The sequence below is a fragment of the Gigantopelta aegis genome, chromosome 1 (genome assembly GCF_016097555.1).
Source record: "Gigantopelta aegis isolate Gae_Host chromosome 1, Gae_host_genome, whole genome shotgun sequence".
Lineage (NCBI taxonomy): Eukaryota > Metazoa > Mollusca > Gastropoda > Neomphalida > Peltospiridae > Gigantopelta > Gigantopelta aegis.
In genome coordinates, this window is record NC_054699.1 from 29,715,416 (window position 1) to 29,736,443 (window position 21,028).

Genomic DNA, 21,028 nt, shown 5'->3' on the forward strand with positions numbered 1-21,028 from the left:
ATTAACCAAATTTAGTGTTAATTTTTACGGGTTGAAACTAGGGTCTAGGAGAAAAATATATCTTAGTGTTTAAAAACTAGGGTCTGTCCATTTAATTTTGATACATGGTTTATGTTCAAAATGGCGGGTATCACAAAACGTAATGTAAAAAAAAATGCTATATACCAAATTGAGAACCTACTCAACATTTACTACAGAGAGTTCTTTTGTTTTTATTTTTGTTGTTTTAAAGTCGTAGACTGTAGTTTCAACTCGTGAAAAAAAAGAGTAAAGTTTGTTTTATTTAACGATGCCACTAGAGCACATTGATTTTTTATCTTATCATCGGCTATTGGACGTCAAAAATATGGTCATTCTGACACTTTTTAGAGGAAACCGGCTGTCGCCACATCTTTTATTTGCGCTTCCAACAGGCAGGATAGCACAAACCATGGCCTTTGTTGAACCAGTTATGCAGGCCATCGGTCTACAGGCTGGTAGGTACTGGGTTTGGATCCCAGTCGAGGCATGGGATTTTTTAATTTAGATACCGACTCCAAACCCTGAGTGAGTGCTCCGCAAGGCTCAATGGGTAGGTGCAAACCACTTGCACCGACCAGTGATCCATAACTGGTTCAACAAAGGCCATGGTTTGTGCTATCCTGCCTGTGGGAAGCGCAAATAAAAGATCCCTTGCTGCCTGTCGTAAAAAGAGTACTCTATGTGGCGACAGCGGGTTTCCTCTAAAAAAAATCTGTGTGGTCCTTAACCATATGTCTGACGCCATATAACCGTAAATAAAATGTGTTGAGTGCGTCGTTAAATAAAACACTTCTTTCTTTTTTTTTCTTTAAATGGACTGTCATGAATTTGAAAGAAAGAAAGATAGAAAGAAATGTTTTATTTAACGATTTATTTAACGATGCACTCAACACATTTTATTTACGGTTATATGGCGTCAAACATATGGTTAAGGACCACACAGATATTGAGAGCTGTTGAACGAAAAAAGAAAGAAATGTTTAATTTAACGACGCACTCAACACATTTTATTTACGGTTATTTGGTGTCAGACAGATGGTTGAGGACCACACACAGGAAACCCGCTGTCGCCACTTCATGGGCTACTCTTTTCGATTAGTAGCAAAGGATCTTTTATATGCATTATTCCACAGACAGGGTAGTTCATACCACGGCCTTTGATATACAAGTCGTGGTGCACTGGCTGAAACGAGAAATAGCCCAATGGGCCTACCGACGGGGATCGATCCCAGACCGACCGCGCATCGAGCGAGCGCTCTACCACTGGACTGCGTCCCTCCTGTCCTGGATTTGCTGCAGTTGTTAAGATGTTGCCGACTAACAGATACTTTTTAACGACTGTTAGTTTATATATTAAACATATTTTTCTAAATCAAATATTAGTGTCTGTATATTAAATGTGTTTCTGATCGTCTTAGTGTTTGCATTAGGTCAAACTTAATTTTATTGCTCAATAATTATATATTTTTAGTACGAACGAAATTATTTTGTAGACCAAATCCAGTTTGGGCTATCAAGACCATAAGAAAGTCATTGAATATACAGACACTGATATTCTAAACAAGAAAATAAATATATTTGTTATGTAATTTAGTCGTTAAATTGTTTTATTAGTCGGAAACATTTTACAGTGCAGCAAACTCAGTCTAATCCCTTTTAAAGATACATTTGTACTTACATAAAAATATTTTGTATAACACAAAAATGGAAAAGTTTGTTTTGTTTACCGACACCACTAGAGCACATTGAGTCCTTAATCATCGGCTATTGGATGTCAAACACTTTGCAATTTTGACAAAGTCTAAGAATGAACACCCGCTACATTTTTTCCATTAGTAGCAAGGGATCTATTATATACACCATCCCACAGACAGGAGTGCGCATACCACGGTCTTTGATATACCAGTCGTGATGCACTGGCTGGAACGAGAAATAACCTAATGGGGCGGCCCACCCACGGGAATCGATCCCAGACCGACTGCGTTTCAGATGAACGGTTTATCACTGGGCCTCGTCCTGCCCCGTACACAAAAACCGGCCTCTGTTGCGTCGTGGTTAGGCCATCGGTCTACAGGCTGGTAGGTACTGGGTTCGGATCCCAGTCGAGGCATGAAATTTTTAATCCAGATACCAACTCCAAACCCTGAGTGAGTGCTCCGCAAGGCTCAATGGGTAGGTGTAAACCACTTGCACCGACCAGTGATCCATAACTGGTTCAACAAAGGCCATGGTTTGTGCTATCCTGCCTGTGGGAAGCGCAAATAAAAGATCCCTTGCTGCTAATCGTAAGAGTAGCCCATGTAGTGGCGACAGCGGGTTTCCTCTCAAAATCTGTGTGGTCCGTAACCATATGTCTGACGCCATATAACCATAAATAAAATGTGTTGAGTGCGTCGTTAAATAAAACATTTCTTTCTTTCTTTCCTACACAAAAATTAATTCGCTTGATTCACTGTTTTTCGAGTAAATGATACCAAGTACACTAGTATTGCAAATTTGTTTACTCAAACGATTTTTCAGTACGATATTTCGTAAACCGATGAACAATTATACACGGAACGTGTTACATGGGAACATATTTGAACGGAACAATGTGAAAGCTGGTTAAATAAAGAGGGTTTTTTTTTCATCGGATCTATAGGTTAAGTTGAGAGTTCATAACAGTAATTTTGTCTCCCGTTGTCAATGTGTATATCTACTGAAAGGTGGGGAAGAGGGAATATAGGCCTACGAAAGAAATGTTTTATTTAACGACGCACTCAACACATTTTATTTACGGTTATATGACGTCAGACATATGGTTAAGGATCACACAGATAGAGATACGAAACCCGCTGTCGCCACTTCATGGGCTACTCTTTTCGATTAGCAGCAAGGGATCTTTTATATGCATCATCCCACAGACAGGATAGCACATACCACGGCCTTTGATATACCAGTCGTGGTGCACTGGCTGTGACGAGAAATAGCCCATGGGTCCACCGACGGGGATCGATCACAGACCGACCGCGCATCGAGCGAGCGCTGTACCACTGAGCAACTTCCCGCCCCCACAACAACGAGATTGCTTGCAGATGGTTTCAGAGTTCAGAAAAAAGGCGTTTCATTACTTTACGGTATGATCAGCTTTTCATGTGAAATAAATATCGACCCCGCCACATCAAAAGCTAATAACAGTGATAACGGAAACATTTGATCGGACTGCCGATGTGACACGTGCTCGTATTTTCCTTTCATCTCCAGGAATTGGTGGAGTAGGTTTGGTGTGAGAGTAGGGTGGGGTGGGATGAATGTTGGAGAAGAGAGGTGGGTACATTTATAATCCCAATGGGCCCACCGACGGGGATAGATCCCAGACCGACCGCGCATCAATCGGACGCTTTACCACAGGTTTACGTCCCGCCCATCGTTCCAGAGGTTACTGACAGAGAGGCAATGTTTTACACATCCCTGTTGAACGAAAAAAGAAAGAAATGTTTAATTTAACGACGCACTCAACACATTTTATTTACGGTTATTTGGAGTCAGACAGATGGTTGAGGACCACACAGAGGAAACCCGCTGTCGCCACTTCATGGGCTACTCTTTTCGATCAGCAGCAAGGGATCTTTTATATGCACCATCCCACAGACAGGATAGTACATACCACGGCCTTTGACACACCAGTTGTGGAGCACTGGCTGGAACGAGAAATAGCCCAACGGCCCACCGACGGGGATCGATCCCAGACCGACCGCGCATCGAGCGAGCGCTTTACCACTGGACTACGTCCCGACCACTGTTGAACGAAGCTTTTTAAAGCCAGTATCTTTACAACCATCGACGTCATCATTCAGCCTTAACCTCTACATACCCGAGGGACGGGACGTAGCCCAGTGGTAAAGCGCTCGCTTAATGCGCGGTCGGTCTCGGATCGATCGCCGTCGATGGGCCCGATTGGCTATTTCTCGTTCCAGCCAGTGCATCACGACTGGTATATATAAAGTCGTCGTATGTGCTATCCTGTCTATAGGATAGTGCATATAAAAAGATCCCTTGCTACTAACGGAAACATGTAGCAGGTTTCCTCTCTGAGACTATATGTTTTCTCTGAGACTATATGTCAAAATTACCAAATGTTTGATATTCAATAATCGATGATTAATAAATGAATGAATGTGCTCTAGCGGTGTCGTTAAACAAACTTTAACTTTTCCACCTACCCCACCACCCACGCACACGCTCAAACTCCATTGTGGGGGTAGGTATTTTTTGGTATGCTATCATGAAAGAACTGTTCAAGCACGCCTGTCGTGGGCACAACCTCTGACTTCGCCAGAGAGTTCTGTCTATGACAGGCAAACTCCATCAGAGCAATCGATTATTTATGTACCTGTCCCATGAAATTAATAATACGAAATTTGACTTTTTTCCCTGTCTAACAGGCGTGAGGTAGGAGGGAAATTTATCACCATTTTTATTTTCAATATTTCTAAATGATCTTGAAGATTTCTTTTAAAATGCTTCAAAGATCTCCTCTGGAAATAATTAAAGAAAATTGCCAAAACAAATTACATATATTTATTGAACTTTTCGTACTACTATATGCAGATGATACTGTAATTTTCTCCGAAACTCCTAAATGTATGTATGCAACATGCGTTACATACATTTGATGACTATTGTACGCTTGGAATCTTACCATTAATGTGAGTAAAACAAAAGTTGTAATTTTAGCAAAAGAAAGTCGAGGTCAAATGTTGGATTTATGTAAAGTTACGAATGGTGTCATTTTGGAGTAAACTGGTTAAAGACGAAACTAAACTTAGTAGTATTTTATAAACGGTGGTGAAAGAAATCAATTTAAATGGTTGAAATTCGTTTTCGATAACACGGGATAGGGGTACATCTATATCAATCAAAATAATCATTTCAAATCGTATAAACAAGAATTAAAACAAAACCTCTGCGATCAGTTTATACAACAGTGTTTCTCGGACATTACAAACTCTTCTAGGGGTCAATTTTATAAATTATTTAAAGCAGAATTTTACTTCGAAACCTATTTGTCGAGATTATCGTACCAAAACAGATGCTGGATAACTAAATTGCGTGCGTCAAATTTAAGATTACCAATTGAAACTGGCAGATGGTTTAATGTTCCTAGAGAAAATAGAATATGCAAACTTTGTAATACTGATATTGGAGATGAATACCATTATTTATTCAATTGTAAAAATTATAATATTGAAAACATTAGAAGAAAAAATATATATAGCAATATTATAGAATTAATCCTAGCTTTTTTTTTAAATTAAAGGTATGCTGTCATTATGTAAGGCACCATTATTAAAAAACCTAGCTATATTTATTTTAAAATTATCTTGTCTTGTGAACTGACGTTTCTCCGCACATTCTAGCTATTTTGTTTGCATGTCCTGTGTTCTATGTTAACTATATATACTTCTATGTTAACGCCTGTTCTTGTCATGTATGTTAATTATGTATTTCAAAATGTCCTCTTGTTACACATTGTAATGTGTCTGAGTCTTGTTTAATACATCTTGAAACCTCGGGTGAATGACACCAGTGATATTGTTGATCCTGTAATTCAGGAACGCTAATCCCAAATCGGATCAAAGATGGGTTTATAATTCATTATACTTAGCCGTTATCCTGATCCGACCTCAACCGAATGCATGAATGGATGAATGAATGTTTAACGACACCTCAGCACAAAATACGGATCGGCTGTTGGATGTCGTAAAAAGGTAAATACATCAATATGATTCGTATCTTAAAGGGACAGACCCTAGTTTTTAAACACTTAGCCATATTTTTCACCGTTAGAGCAGTTTATGATCACGGAAGTCAAGCATTGCTTATATTTTATTGTTTAGATTACCCATTTCCGTACAACCGAAGTATTTCTGGTCATCCTGGTGTTTCTAATAACACAAAATTCATTTTTCATATTTTTAAAAACGCGTTATGGAGTCGAGTTTTAGTCTATGTTTAACGACATTTCGCCGTTTCAACGCCACAGACTCTTGTTTTACTCTCTGGTAACGTTATACAAATGTGTTAAGATTTGTAGCTTAACCAAACTTAGTGTCCATTTTTACGGGTTGAAACTAGGGTCTGCGCCTTTAACAATTCCACTATTGGAACCAGCGGAAATAGCGCTAACAACATACACCTTATGTACACCACATACATACACACAAACTAAAAACAAACAAAACAGTACATAGGATTTTCCTTTTGGATGTATCATTATGAGAGACAATGCGCTGAATTTACAAATAGATTTACAAGTTTTAACGCATGTCTTTAAGGAAGGCATATTTCATACTTATTATAAGTTCGTAAGTATATTTAAATACGCAAACAGCACATGTGTCTTCTTTTTCCCTTTGGCAACTGGACATTCCAAATTCCATAGCACCAAAACCAATCACCCCCCTCATCGCCTGTTACCGACTCCGGTCGGGCTGCTGGTGCTCTCTTGCGCCTGCCACTGGCCTCCCTTCTCCCACCCACCCCAACCCTTTCCTGCGCCCATGACAGGCGTGCGCTACAACAGCTTGCTCTGAATGTACACGTAAAACCCTCTGACCTGACCTGACACGTGTTTCGTGCAACTGTCTAAATACAATCAAATTACCTAAACCAAAATACAGCTATTATTACTAATTACAGGTACATAGAGTAAGAAAAATAGGTATACCGTAAAACTTAATTTAATGCGCTAGAGACATTACTGCACAAATATCGGGATGGTAACAGACGTAGAAATAGTTATATTAAAGGCATACTGTCACAGATTTAAGAACCTTATTTCTCTGAAAATGGATAATAAATGAAAATTACATTAATATTTGGAAACCAAATCTAGCTATCGCATCACCTTAACTGAACCACAATGGAGTGAAATCCATGTCAACCCTGTTGACAATAATAGTTTTTTAATTATAGACCATTGCCATAATTCAATTATTTTTACGAAATATCACTAATAAGTGGAGTATGGTGGCTACGTAGATGGTTGAATAAAGTACATTTAGGGACAAATCAAATTTATATATTTTTTAGGTAATACTTTGTTAGGCTATTTAATAGGTCATTAGTCTGTGACAATATGCCTTTAATATGTGAACTAACTTCCACTCCGTTCGTATGTATGTATGTATGTGTGTGTGTATGTATGTACTGATGTATGAATATCTATATATTGTATGTATGTCGAGTTTGACTGTTACATACACAGATATTAACGCACTGGCGCAGAGGATAATTAAATCCTTTCTGGCCTCAAAAATTGTCCCATGCCGTTGCCGGGACTCGAACCTATGACACCGAATCGCCCGCAAATTGCAGACTAACCACGATGTGTTCTGAGCTACCCAGACATCCATAAAAAGGATGCTGTTTAACTCAACAACATGCATGGGGCCTATAATGTACGCGGTCGATCCCGCTTACGTGCATGACACAGTGGGCAGGACCTGGCATTGGCTAGTTTGTGTGTGTGTGTGTGTGTGTGTGTGTGTGTGTGTGTGTGTGTGTGAGTGTGTATACAAATGACGTGCTTATATCAATGTAATGACCAAGCACGCTGACCAGAGCCAGAAATTGCTCACAATGAGACGGGGTTCAAATAATAATAAGGTTCATTGCAAACATTAGAAAAGATTTATACAAATGATTAGATTAAAATGTTAAACTGGCTGTAAAATAAAGGTTCATTGCACACACAAAAAAGGTTTATACAAATGATTAGATTAACATGATAAAACTGGCTGTAAAAAGGAACATACTGTCAAATTCGTTCAGTAGCATATTATGCATATATAAAACAAATACTAATGATGCACAGCTGATGAAGTCATACTATTAATAATAATAATAATAATAATACAATATTGATTTTTCTAGCTTACGGTGGCAACGGCAGGTTAAAGATTAACCTTAATTGCGTCTCTTTGTAGTGTCGCGTAATTATGGCGCTAGGGACGCTAATTAATCTTTACTTCCAGTAACCTTAATATTAAAACAAGGAAATGTCAACATGGTAAAGAAAAGAAAGAAAGAAATGTTTTATTTAACGACGCACTCAACACATTTTATTTACGGTTATATGGCGTCAGCATATGGTTATGGACCACACAGATTTTGAGAGGAAACCCGCTGTCGCCACTACACTCTTTCCAATTAGTAGCAAGGGATCTTTTATTTGCCCTTCCCACAGGCAGGATAGCACAAACCATGGCCTTTGTTAAACCAGTTATGGATCACAGGACCATTGAGCCTTGCGGAGCACTCACTCGGGGTTTGGAGTCGGTATCTGGATTAAAAATCCCATGCCTCGACTGGGATCCAAACCCAGTACCTACCAGCCTGTAGACCGATGGCCTAACCACGACGCCACCGAGGCCGGTAATCAACATGGATAACATTTGGCATGTTGCCATCAGAGAACTGTTACAGCAGGCCTGTATGTTTACATAGACTGATAGATAGATAGATAGATAGATAGATAGATAGATAGATAGATAGATAACTAGTTTAACGTGCTCATATACTACTAGGGTTTCGAACACGCCCATCCAGAGTCCGACCTCCGATAAGATCGGTGGCCTGACTCGTAATGGGGGGGGGGGGGGGGGGGGGGGCGGGCGGGGGGGGGGGGGGGGGGGTAAAAATAGCAAATAGTAAAAAAGTTAATAATTTTTTTTTTTTAATTAAATAAAAAGTTACAAGCCAAAAATAAAAAGAATTGACTGCTCGGCCGAATATTTATATAATTTGATGCATTTTAGAATAAAATTATTTAGAATAAATAAGAGACAGATGAGAGGATCGGACTATTTAATAATATTAAAAAAAGAAAGTAATTTCGACATAAAATTTTGAACGCAGGTCTAAAAGTTTAAAGTATGATCTATATGTCCAATAGACTGACAATAGTTTAATGTATTGTCAGTCACATTCTTTCTTTATTATTTTTTTTTATTATTATTATTTTATTTTTTTTATTAATCGTTTTATATCATAACTTTAACGTTTTCCAAAGCACTTTGTTTCTTAATTTTAACTTATTTTCGTGCTTATGTCCAATTAAGGTTCAAGCACGCTGTCCTGGGCAGTTATTATTATTTTTTTATTTTTTTATTATTATTTTTTTTTTTTAAATAAAACTTGTCTTCAAATTTTTATATTTTTAAAAAATAAAAAAAATCATAAGCTAAAAATAAACTAAGTAACTTAGAACAATACAACATTATTTTGATGATCATAACAAGAGTGAAACTATGTCCGTTCCAAAAAGCTATATATTTGGTCAGTGACCGGAAATGAAAGGAAATGTGGGGTTTTTTTTATTTAACGACGCACTCAACACATTTTTTCTACGGTTATATGGCGTCAGGTTAAGGACCACACAGATATTGAGAGAGGAAACCCGCTGTCGCCACTTCATGGGCTACTCTTTTCGATTAGCAGCAAGGGATCTTTTATATGCACCATCCCACAGACAGGATAGTACATACCACGGCCTTCTGACTTACCCCAGTTGTGGAGCACTGGCTGGAACGAGAAATAGCCCAAGGGGTCCACCGACGGGGATCGATCCTAGACCGACAGCGCATCAAGTGTACGCTTTACCACTGGGCTACGTACCGCCCGGTCAGTGACCGAAAATATAGAAATTCATCTAATCATCATGGTAGCCCATGTAGTGGCGACAGCGGGTTTCCTCTCAAAATCTGTGTGGTCCTTAACCATATGTCTGACGCCATATAACCGTAAATAAAATGTGTTGAGTGCGTCGTTCAATAAATCATTTCTTTCTTTTTGTCTTTCTAATCATCATGATTATAGGATAAATCATAATACTATAACACGGCCTCCTAACGTAGCCCAGTGGTAAAACGCTCACTTGATGCGCGGTTGGTTTGGGGTCGATCCCCGTCGATGGGGTTATTTCTCGTTCCAGCCAATGCACCACGTCTTGTATATCAAAGGCCATGGTGTGTGCCATCCTGTCTATCCGATGCATATCGGATCCCTTGCTATTAATGGAAAAAAAACGAGCTACTCTCGATTCACTAATATCAAAACCTATATTAGCTCGGCCATTTACCTTTCGACCAACCGTTCAAAATTGCGCCAAATTCCCTCAATCAAAATTGCGCACCCTTTTCTCTTTGGCATTCAACTGCTCCATTCAAATTCCATGGCACCACCACCACCCCCACCCGCCTGCTACCGATTTGATCGGGCTGCTGGTGCTCCCTTGCACCTGACAGTGCAGGCGGTCCCTCCTCCCCCCCCCCCCCCCCCTTTCCTGTCATGGACGGAGGAGCCGACCAAGGCCGGATGTTGTGCTCACGACAGGCGTGCGCTACAACAGCTTGTTCTGAATGTGCACGTAAAACCCTATGACCTGACCTGACCTAATGGAAAAATGTAGCGGGTTTCTTCTCTAAGACTATAATGTCAAAATTACCAAATGTTTGACATCCAATAGCCGATGTGCTCTAGTGGTGTCGTTAAACAAAACAAACTTTTGCTTTAACTTTAGTTTCTTAAAACTACCCATGTAAACCAGATCGAGGAATGTTCGGGAGGGTAAACGATCGCTAGACTGGTGTTTTACAGCTAACATGAGAAGACTGTGATATAATAGAAGAAGATCGATGGTACCAGTCAAATTGTCTGCGAGCGCTCGGACACCTGAACATGCAATGTATATAGAAGAGAAAAATGGTTGATTTTGAGCACTGATCACCCGAAGTATGTTCCGGAGGGTGTGCTAGACTGTTTTTTGCGCCGAATGTTAGATGAGATGTGAAGTAATGGATACCAGTCAAATTGTTTACGAGCGCACGGTCACCCGAACACGACACAGATATATTCTTTTATTACATCAGAACCCGACGGGGTTCGAGCCAACGGGATTGAACTGTGTGTGTGTGTGTGTGTGCGTACGTGCGTGTACGTGTATGTGTGTCTGCGTGTGTGTGTGTGTGTTAGTGTGTGTGTATTATGTGTGTCTGTGTGTGTGTGTGTGTGTGTGTGCGCGCGCGCATGTGTGTGTGTAATGCTTATTGATCAGCAGTAAATACTTTTTAATCAAAATAAAGTTCATTGGTGTGTGTGGGTTTAACATGGGAATCAGTTCAATTTTCCACCCACAAGCCAGGAAACAAATTAAATACTTTGGCATGACATGCATTAACTACTATTTCAGTAAACTTTTAAATGCTATTTTCTAGATTTCCGTTCTGGATGGGAAATAATCTGACAAAACAAAATGCAACAGCTGAGGTCCGGTGGAAGTTACCCAGGAAGTTAGTTTTGTTAACGACGCTAATAAAGTACGTTGATTAATTATATCATCGACTGTTGGATATCAAGCATCTGATATTTCTAACATACAGAGAGAGAGAGAGAGAGAGAGAGAGAGAGAGAGAGAGAGAGAGAGAGAGAGAGAGAGAGAGAGAGAGAGAGAGAGAGAGAGAGAGAGAGAGAGAGAGAGACGGTGGAGGGAGACAGCAACATAGAGAAAATATCTCAAAATAAGAGAGAGAGAGAGAGAGGGGGGGGGGGGGGAGGGAGGAAGGGAGAGAGCAACACAGAGAAAATATCTCAAAATAATATGAGAGACAGACACAGACAGACGGTTACAGTCAGACAGAAAGAATATGTGATATTTTGTACAACTACCCAACATAATACGATTAGAAAATTAATTACTAATAAACCGGTACTTAAAGCCAACACGATGTACTGCGCATCACTTTATGTGTACTGCACACGCTAGCCTGCTCACCCATGCGTAACAATAGACGGGGAAACTAGAATTTGATCTCTCAAGGCCAACCGCATGTGCAGACACTCGCAAGTAGTTGCCACACTATGAACTGTATTCCCTAAAGGTATATGCACTTCACGGTCAACCAAATGCCCACGTTGGGAACCAATAAAATAGTAAAACAACAACTGGTACAGTGGTCATAGTGTACAGACATTTTGGGTACACGTGTAGCTAGGATTGGGAAGATGGGGACGCCGACACAGTTGAATCAGAGCCGGTTTATCGTGGGCAACGTTCAGTCAGATCGAGCACAAAAAACATCCGCCACACTGGTTTATGCGCATCACGTTAAACTAAATACCCACGTTGGGGGAACCAATCTAATAGTTCGCGAACGTTAGCGAAACGTTTGCTGGCTGAACTTCGTGCTAGTAGCACATGTAGCACGTGCTACGGGTTCTGCGCTTCAGGGGGCCCCCTCGATGATGTGTACATTTATTTTCCCCATGTCATGTTTATATATATATATATATGTCAATATATATCCTGGAAGGGGGAACCGCTGTTATTAAATTTTGTGCTACAGTCGTTATGGGGGCGACAAGCAAATATAACAGGGTAAAAGAGAGATGTGATTGGGAGGAATGGCATGCACCCCATGCCTACCCTCCCCCCTCTCCTCCCCCCCCCCCCACACACATAATACGCCTGTGTACAGAACGTATTATGGTTTGTTTTGTTTAACGACACCACTAGAAGACACTGAATGTCAAACATTTGGTAATTTTGACATATAGTCTTAGAAAGGAAACCCGCTACATTTTTCAATTTGTAGCAAGGAAGGAAGGAAATGTTTTATTTAACGACGCACACCACACATTTTATTTACGGTTATATGGCGTCAGACATATGGTTATGGACCACACAGACATTGAGCCAGGAAACCCGCTGTCGCCACTTCATGGGCTACTCTTTTCGATTAACAGCAAGGGATTTTTTTTATATGAACCATCCCACAGACAGGATAGTACATACCACGGCCTTTGTTATACCAGTTGTGGAGCACTGGCTGGAACGAGAAATAGCTCAGTGGGGCCGCCGACTCGAATCGATCCTATGGCGAGCGCCGTACCACTGAGCTACATCCCGCCCCCATTAGTAACGAGGCATCTTTTATATGCACCATTCCACAGACAGGACAGCACATACCTCGGCCTTTGATATAACAGACCGGCCTCGGTGACGTCGTGGTTAGGCCATCGGTCTACAGGCTGGTAGGTACTGGGTTCGGATCCCAGTCGAGACATGGGATTTTTAATCCAGATATCGACTCCAAACCCCGAGTGAGTGCTCCGCAAGACAATGGGTAGGTGTAAACCACTTGCACTGACCAGTGATCCATAACTGGTTAACAAAGGCCATGGTTTGTGCTATCCTGCCTGTGGGAAGCGCAAATAAAAGATTCCTTGCTGCTAATCGTAAAGAGTAGCCCATGTAGTGGCGACAGCGGGTTTCCTCTCAAAATCTGTGTGGTCCTTAACCATATGTCTGACGCCATATAACCGTAAATAAAATGTGTTGAGTGCGTCGTTAAATAAAACATTTCTTTCTTTCTTTCTTTGATATAACAGTTTTGATATAGGGCCTACCAGTCGTGGTAAACTGGTTGGAACGAGAAATGGCCCAATAGGCCCACCGACGGGAATCGATCCTAGACCGACCATGCATCAGGCGAGCGCTTTACCACTGGGCTACATCACTCCCCACTTAGTAAGTTATAGGCACAATAAAATATTTTATCTTCCGGCTTTCACGTGACTTTGACAATATACTGGAAAGAATGCAAATGTTTTATGACACATAATGTCTGCGGCGGAAATGCTCTTGCACTAAATGATTTGGGACCAAAACGCCTAATAATGTATCTGAACCATGCATGTCACGTGACATAAGAGTGCTAATACACATCTATGGATTCTGTTCGTGGGGGAGAGGGGATTTAGTTTATCCGGTAGAGCGCTTGTCTTAAGAGGATGTGTCGTAGGATCGATCCCCCAGTGTGGATCCCTTGTATTCATTTTATTATTATTATTATTATTATTAGGTTTGACCATGAGAATGGCACTGACATGTTGACATATAAAACCCAATAACTTTTTATTATGATGCATGTATGCATAATAACACGATTAGCCATTACAGATTGCGTCTAGAGTGCCAGTGCTTCACAGATAAATTCATTAAAAATCCATTTGTATGTATGACTTTTTGTAATTAAATCTACTGGGATCACGCATTTTGGAAAAAAGGAAGAACGTTTTTATTTGTTTTTTGTTGTATGGGGGGGGGGGGGGGGGGGGGGGGGGAGGGTTCACGACGCGCACAACACATTTTAATTACGGTTTATTTAATTAATTTCATCTTATTTTCGTGCTTATATCCAATTAAGGTTCAAACACGCTGTCCTAGGCAAACACTCAGCTATCTGGGTTAGTTGTGAATTGTTAGTGGTTAGTTAGTGAGAGAGAGAGAGAGAGAGAGAGAGAGAGAGAGAGAGAGAGAGAGAGAGAGAGAGAGAGAGAGAGAGAGAGAGAGAATAGGGTGTAATGGCCTTACACCTACTCATTGAGTCGTTAAAACTCGCTCTGGGTGGGAGCCGGTACCGGGCTGCGAACCCTGTACCTACCAGCCTTATGTCCGATGGCTTAACCATGAATGCCACCAAGGCTTTAAACAGGGTTCACTCTGTACATTGCTAAATTAGAAAATTGCTAAATTTATACCAAGTGGCTGCAACATTTAGACTTGGGCTAATACGTTGGTCTTTAAAAATTAACCATTTTCAATAATGATCAAGGAAATACTCCACGTGTATCAAAACTGGCTAAAACTAAATATGTTCCAGTGTGGATCTTGTGGTATATGGCGTCGGACATAATATGGTTAAAGGCGCAGATCCTAGTTTCAGCCCGTGAAAATGGACACTAAGACTAATTAATCTACAAACCTGCAACACATTTGGATAAGTTTATAACAGATAGAAGCTAAAAAGCATGTGATGCTTAAAGGGGGAAATTGTGTCCAAAAATAGACTAGAGCTTGCCTGGGCAACTATTACATCTCAGACGAACGTGCGTTTTTACAATTATGAAAAATGCATTTGGGGGTATTACAAAAACCTGGATGACCAGAACCACGTCAGGTGTACGAAAATGAATATTCTAAATAATAAAATGTAAGTACTTTTATTTTAAATTATCGAAAACGGTTTTAATAGTGAAAAATACGTCGTAGTGTTTAAAAACTAGGATCTGTTATTTTAAGGATCACACAGATAATGGAGCGGTAATCCGCTGCCGCCACTCAATGGGCTATTCTTTTTGATTAGTTCAGGTCAGGTCAGAGTATTTAACGTGTACATTCAGAGCAAGCTGTGGTAGCTCATGCCTGTCCTGGGCACAGGTGCCGGCCTCGGCCGGATCCTCCGTCCAGGACAGAAAAGGGTGGGTTGGGTTGGGTTGGAGGGGGAGGGGGGGGGGGGGCGCCTGCACTGGCAGTTGCATGGGATCACCAGCAGTGCGACCGGGGCCGGTAACAAGCGGGGGTGGTATGGTGCTATGGAATTTGTCCCGTAGGATGAAGCCAAACAGAAAGGGTGCGCAGTTTTTGTGAAGGAAATTAGGCGCAATTTTGAACGGTCCGCCGAAAAGGAAAATAGAGAGCTACGTATAGTTTTGGAAGATTAGTATGCCGAGAGTACATATCACAGCCTTTGTTACATCAGTCGTGGAGCACTGGCTGGAATGAAAAATAGCCCAATGGGCCCACCAATAGGGATCGATCCTAAACCTACCGTGCATCAAGCGAGCGCTTTACCATTGGGCTACGTTCCTCTCGTATGTTAAGGTTTAAAGGTCAGTATATAGATAAAGGTCAGATATATAGAGAAAAAATGGAATTCATCTTCAAATATAATTAAGCTAATATGGACAATTATGTGGCAAGTTGTGCCTTTATCTGTTGCTATGATCATTAACAGGGTCAATTCTTGAAGCCAAATCCAAATCTTATGAGGGCATTCCTAAATTATGTACATTCCAGTCCAGATGTTTGAGTGGGTTTTTTTTTTCTCTAAAAGTATAGTTGACTTACAAGATCTGAAAAAATAATATCTATCTCTTCAATCTTGCAAATAAGCAATGTTTAGTCTAGGGCGGGACGTCGCTCAGTGGTACAGCGCTCGCATGATGCATGATCGATCTAGGATCGATTCCCGTCGGTGGGCCCACTGGGCTATTTCTCGTTCCAGCCAGTGCTCCACGAGTCGTGTAACAAAGGCCGTGGTATGTACTATCATATAGCATATAAAAGATCCCTTGCTTCTAATCGAAAAGAGTAGCCCATGAAATGACAACTACGAGTTTCTTCTTGTCAATATCTGAATGGTCCTTAACCATTGTGTCCGACGCCATATAACCGTAAATAAAATGTGTTGAGTGCGTCGTTAAATAAAACATTTCCTCCATATTTCCTCCTCGTTTAGTCTAAGTTTGATATATATTTTTTAAAAACATTTAACATCACCAATTTCCTGAACTTCCAAATGTAGTCAAACGCACTATACTACTGAGCGAACCAATAATATGGTTAAAACGTAACTGGTTAAATTTAGTCCTGAAAAAACAGTCTGTCATATTCATTCGCAAATATTCAGATACTAACAAGCCGACCCTATTTTAAGATAACGGACCGATATCGCAAGTTGAATTTCACAAACATATCTGGCCCTGACATTTCAATATTGACAAAATCGGGAAATTGGCATTTCCATATAAACAGTGTTATTCATAAAGCAATAAAAATAACAAATTCCCTCAGATATTTTAAATATCGTCTCTCTAGAAAATCAGTAGAAATAACATACATTTAAATAGTTTGTCCTTCAATTATTCAGTAATGCTGATATAATCTCAGCAACCCCTGCAATTGCCCACGGCAATCGGCAATGCCGAGGAGATTGCCGTGGAGTTTTTAATTCTCCACAGCACTTTTTTGCCTTGGATTATATTCATGGTTTTTCATGGTTTTGTTTTTGTTTTTTTTTGTTTTTTGCCGTAGACATTTTCCTAATTGCAGGAGATGGAATCTGTGACAACAGTTAAAGTTTGTTTTGTTTAACGACACCACTAGGGCACATTAAGTTATTAATCATCGGCTATTGGATGTCAAACATTTGGTAATTTTGACTTCATACACACCTTTTGGTGAGAACATCATTCGTTATGTTTGATAACACATACTTGTTTACACATGTACGTGCGTTAACAATTGCAAGACACACGACTGGCTGCTCCTAGGCGATGACCAGGTCACCAATGCCACACACCCAGTGAAAAGAACAGCACGATCGAAATCGATTGCACTGTGACGTATAGTTAACCTGACACTCATTTGTCTGTGATGCTTAAGTACAAGGGCTGTAAATAGCTTTTAGTCGAAAAAGATGTTAAAATTTGCTTAAAACCTGGTTTTTGAGGATATGTAAGAAATAGAATAATACATTCGTATCCCTTGGATACCATTTATCTTACAACTCGTTATTTAAAAATGTATCAAACTCGCTTTCGCTTGTTAGATACATTTTAAAACAACTCGTTGTAAGATATATGGTATCTAACGGCCACTCATGTATTATTCTCTATATATAGTCTTAGAAAGAAAACCCGCTACATTTTTCCATTAGTAGCAAAGGATCTTTTATATGCACCATCCCACAGACAGAATAGCACATACCACGGCCTTTGATATACCAGTTTTGGTGCACTGGGTGAAACGAGAAATAGCCCAATGGGCCCACCGACAGGGATCGATCTGTGACAACAGTGTTTTTCATCTGGCACAAAAACAAAATCTTGAACAAATCCAATCATATGTTCTTAAAACAGTTTGTGGTTTCTGTTAGAGGAAGCATAGTAATAAAGAAACTGGTTTCACATCATGATCACTACTAGAAAGGCGCAAACGACATACATTATGTACGATATATAAACTGTTAACATGGTACCCACTTACTTAATTGTTCAAGTACCTTGCTTCGTTGTTGAAACCTATCCATACTCTTTACGAAATGTTGATTATTTCTTCAGTAAAATTGTGGAATAATGTGTGTTCTAACAGTAGGAATTTTATGTCATTAAAAAGAATCAAACGTCTCAAGATCGCAAGATCGAACCACCTCGATGGATCCATTCAACTGATTTGGGTCTTGTTTTCATTCCAATCAGTGCACCACAACTGGTCAAAGGCAGTGGTATGTGCTTTCCTGTCTGTGGGCAAGTACATGTAAAAGATCTCTTGCAGCTAATGGAAAAAAGTAGCGGGTTTTCTCTGATTACTATGAGTCATAATTACCAAATGTTTCACATCCAATAGCCGATTATTAATTAATCAATGTGTTCTAATGGTGTCGTTAAATACAAAAAAACTTGTGGACATCAACTTGATTACGCAGAGCATTTCCTATGCAACTGTTCGCTGTATAGGGTGCATTGCAATATCCATTTACTGAATATTTACATCTCAGAACATTAATTGGCGATCTACACTTAACAAACCATGAACATTTTGTCATTTTAAAATCCGTTTATGATTGTGTTGCTACCAATAAAAGTTTTGAAACTTAATCTTTTCTTTTTTCTTTCTTTTTTTGTGTTTCTCCCTCTACATTTTTCTGTCTCTGTTTTCTTTCTTAAATTCAAACCTACAGCTAATTTTTGTATTATGACCAGGCGCGGATTCAGGCTATTTTTGGGAAAACAATATAATACATGTATATTATATTACAGAATACACATTATCCGTCCACCTGTCATGGACCTTTAAATTTATTTTCAAAAACAGCAGTGGGTTTTAATCCCACTCTATTTTTAAAAAATCCTGCATCCTAGCCAGGGCCCACTTTCACAAAGCATCGTAAGCCTAGTTTTGCATGTAAACGTAAATCTACGACTAAACCATAATTCTTATTACTATTATAGTACAACAAATATAGTTTGAAGAACACATATTTCATTTTCTTTTGTCTTTAAAATACTTCAGCTTTCGTAATGATGTAATTTTCTGCGTGAATTGAACACCAAACACGTATAAACGCATGACCGGTATAACTGTTAGTAGCAGACGTAAACTTAAGATGTTTTGTGAAATGGGGCCCTGGTGACTACAGGATCTAGTTGTTCAAAGTATCAAACTAGCGTGGTTAAGTTAACTATGAGTCAGTGTAATATATTTATTTTAAATAGTTGTGCATAAGTACATAAAATCAGGATTCTCCGATTCGATTACAAGTTATGTTACAGTATTAATCAAGTTTTAACACATCTAAATTATAAATAATATCAATGATGAAAATAAGCTTTTTTCTGTAGTTCACTAGACAAGTACATATAGAAGTCTACTTATCTGCCAATATTTTCACCTGTTCTATAAATGTTTTGTTTTATTCGGCTGTAACTGCAATGTTTTTGACTGCTCAAAATGAAACTGCTTTGTAAATTTCTACTTGTCCACCAGGGCCTCGTTCCACGAAGCGATCTTAGTCCTAAGATTACCGTAGGCGCATAGCTACCCTATGCACTTAAGTTGATCTTAGGGCTAAGATCGCTTCGTGGAAGCCACTGATGTTAATCCTGCTTGCCGGGGCTCCATTCCACGAAGCGATCTTAGCGCAAAAGATCACCTTAAGCACATGAGGTAGTTATGCACATAAGGTGATCGTAGCGTTAAGATCGCTTCGTTGAACGGGGCCCAGGTAAAATGTTCACATGTCGGGACAAACGGACAAGTGCTTAATTGGAACACCACTCTTCAGTTGCAATTTGTAATGATATGATATGTGATTTTGAACATTTCTCCTAATCGCTATTTAATTTAACTGACATTTGAAAAACTGCTGGTATCTTAATTACTTATATTAAAATGGATTAATGCAAAAAATGTTGAGAGTTTCTAAGAAGTATATGAATAGTAGAATCCTACAGTAATAACTACAATCTATATAATATTGTACATTTTACAACATATCAAAGCATTAAAAAAAAAAAAAAAAAACAAGTTGGAGACATATTTCAAAATTGTTCTTTATTAAATCATTTGAAGCAAAAACCTTCATTAACAACATGACCTAAACGATTTTCAGCCAACCAACACTATTTATGATTGGGGGGGGGGGGGGGGGGTATTCATTGAAGGTTCGGGCATGTCCATCCAGATCGCTACTTCTGACTTACATTGGTGGTCTTTGCCATCGGGACAAAATGGGGCTTGGGGGATGGGTTAATATATATATGCATTACAAAAAAATCGCTTTGAGCACACGCACCTCTATAGATGGTACAATTTAGATTGTTAATAAAATACTTAAAATGTTGGGGAAGAGAATTATTAAATAGTTTAAGGTATAACTATGTTGTACATGCAATAAAAGTAATATTGACGCATATAAAATTATATTAAAAACAGTTAAACTCACCTTTTTAGAAATATGTCTGAACCTGCACAGTAAGTTGTTTCAGTAACAGCAGAATGAGAGATTCGGTTTCTAATCCCTGCTGACGAGAAGTGGTTTGGAAAGAACTTTTTATACTGGTCCGTTTCCTCTTTAAGAGACGAGCGGTCGTTGAGTGATGACGACAGCCGGGCCAATCTCCGTACGTCTCCGTTACCTTCCGCCGACAGCCGAGTTCGATTGGTTGAGTCAACAGCGAAGTTATTATCGTCACCGTTTGGTCCCAGATTAAACCAAAGCATAGCTTTTCGGTACAGAATTCCTTTGTGTTCTTTGATTTAGAGACATTTTTATTATTCTGCACGACTATTTTGGGTTTGAAGGCGGAAAACTGGATAAAATGTAGATATCTCGCTGGTATTTTCAGACCATGGTTAATTCATAGCGTTTGGTGACATTTTGAGGCCAAATAAGGACTAATGGTTTCTAATCGTTCGTGAGGTCTTAAAACAAACTTGGTAATCACTGGTAATAGTGGAGGTGGTGTATACATGCACTGACCTGAGATTGGACTTGTATCTTAAAGGAAAGGAAATGTTTTACTTAACGACGCACTGAACACATTTTGTATCTTAAAGTGACAGATCCTAGTTTCAACCACCGACAACCCGCAAAAATTAACACTAAGTTTATTTACAAAC

General features: G+C 39.5%; 1 protein-coding gene across 1 annotated transcript in view; it reads right to left on the reverse strand.

Moving 5' to 3' along the window:
• Positions 1-20,461, reverse strand: part of LOC121367672 — a 29,422-nt gene extending 8,961 nt beyond the window's left edge. Inside the window, exon 1 of the mRNA XM_041491986.1 lies at positions 20,352-20,461. The gene's annotated coding sequence lies outside the window, so the exon portion shown is untranslated. The remainder of the gene's footprint in view (positions 1-20,351) is intronic.
• Positions 20,462-21,028: the final 567 nt, after the last annotated feature.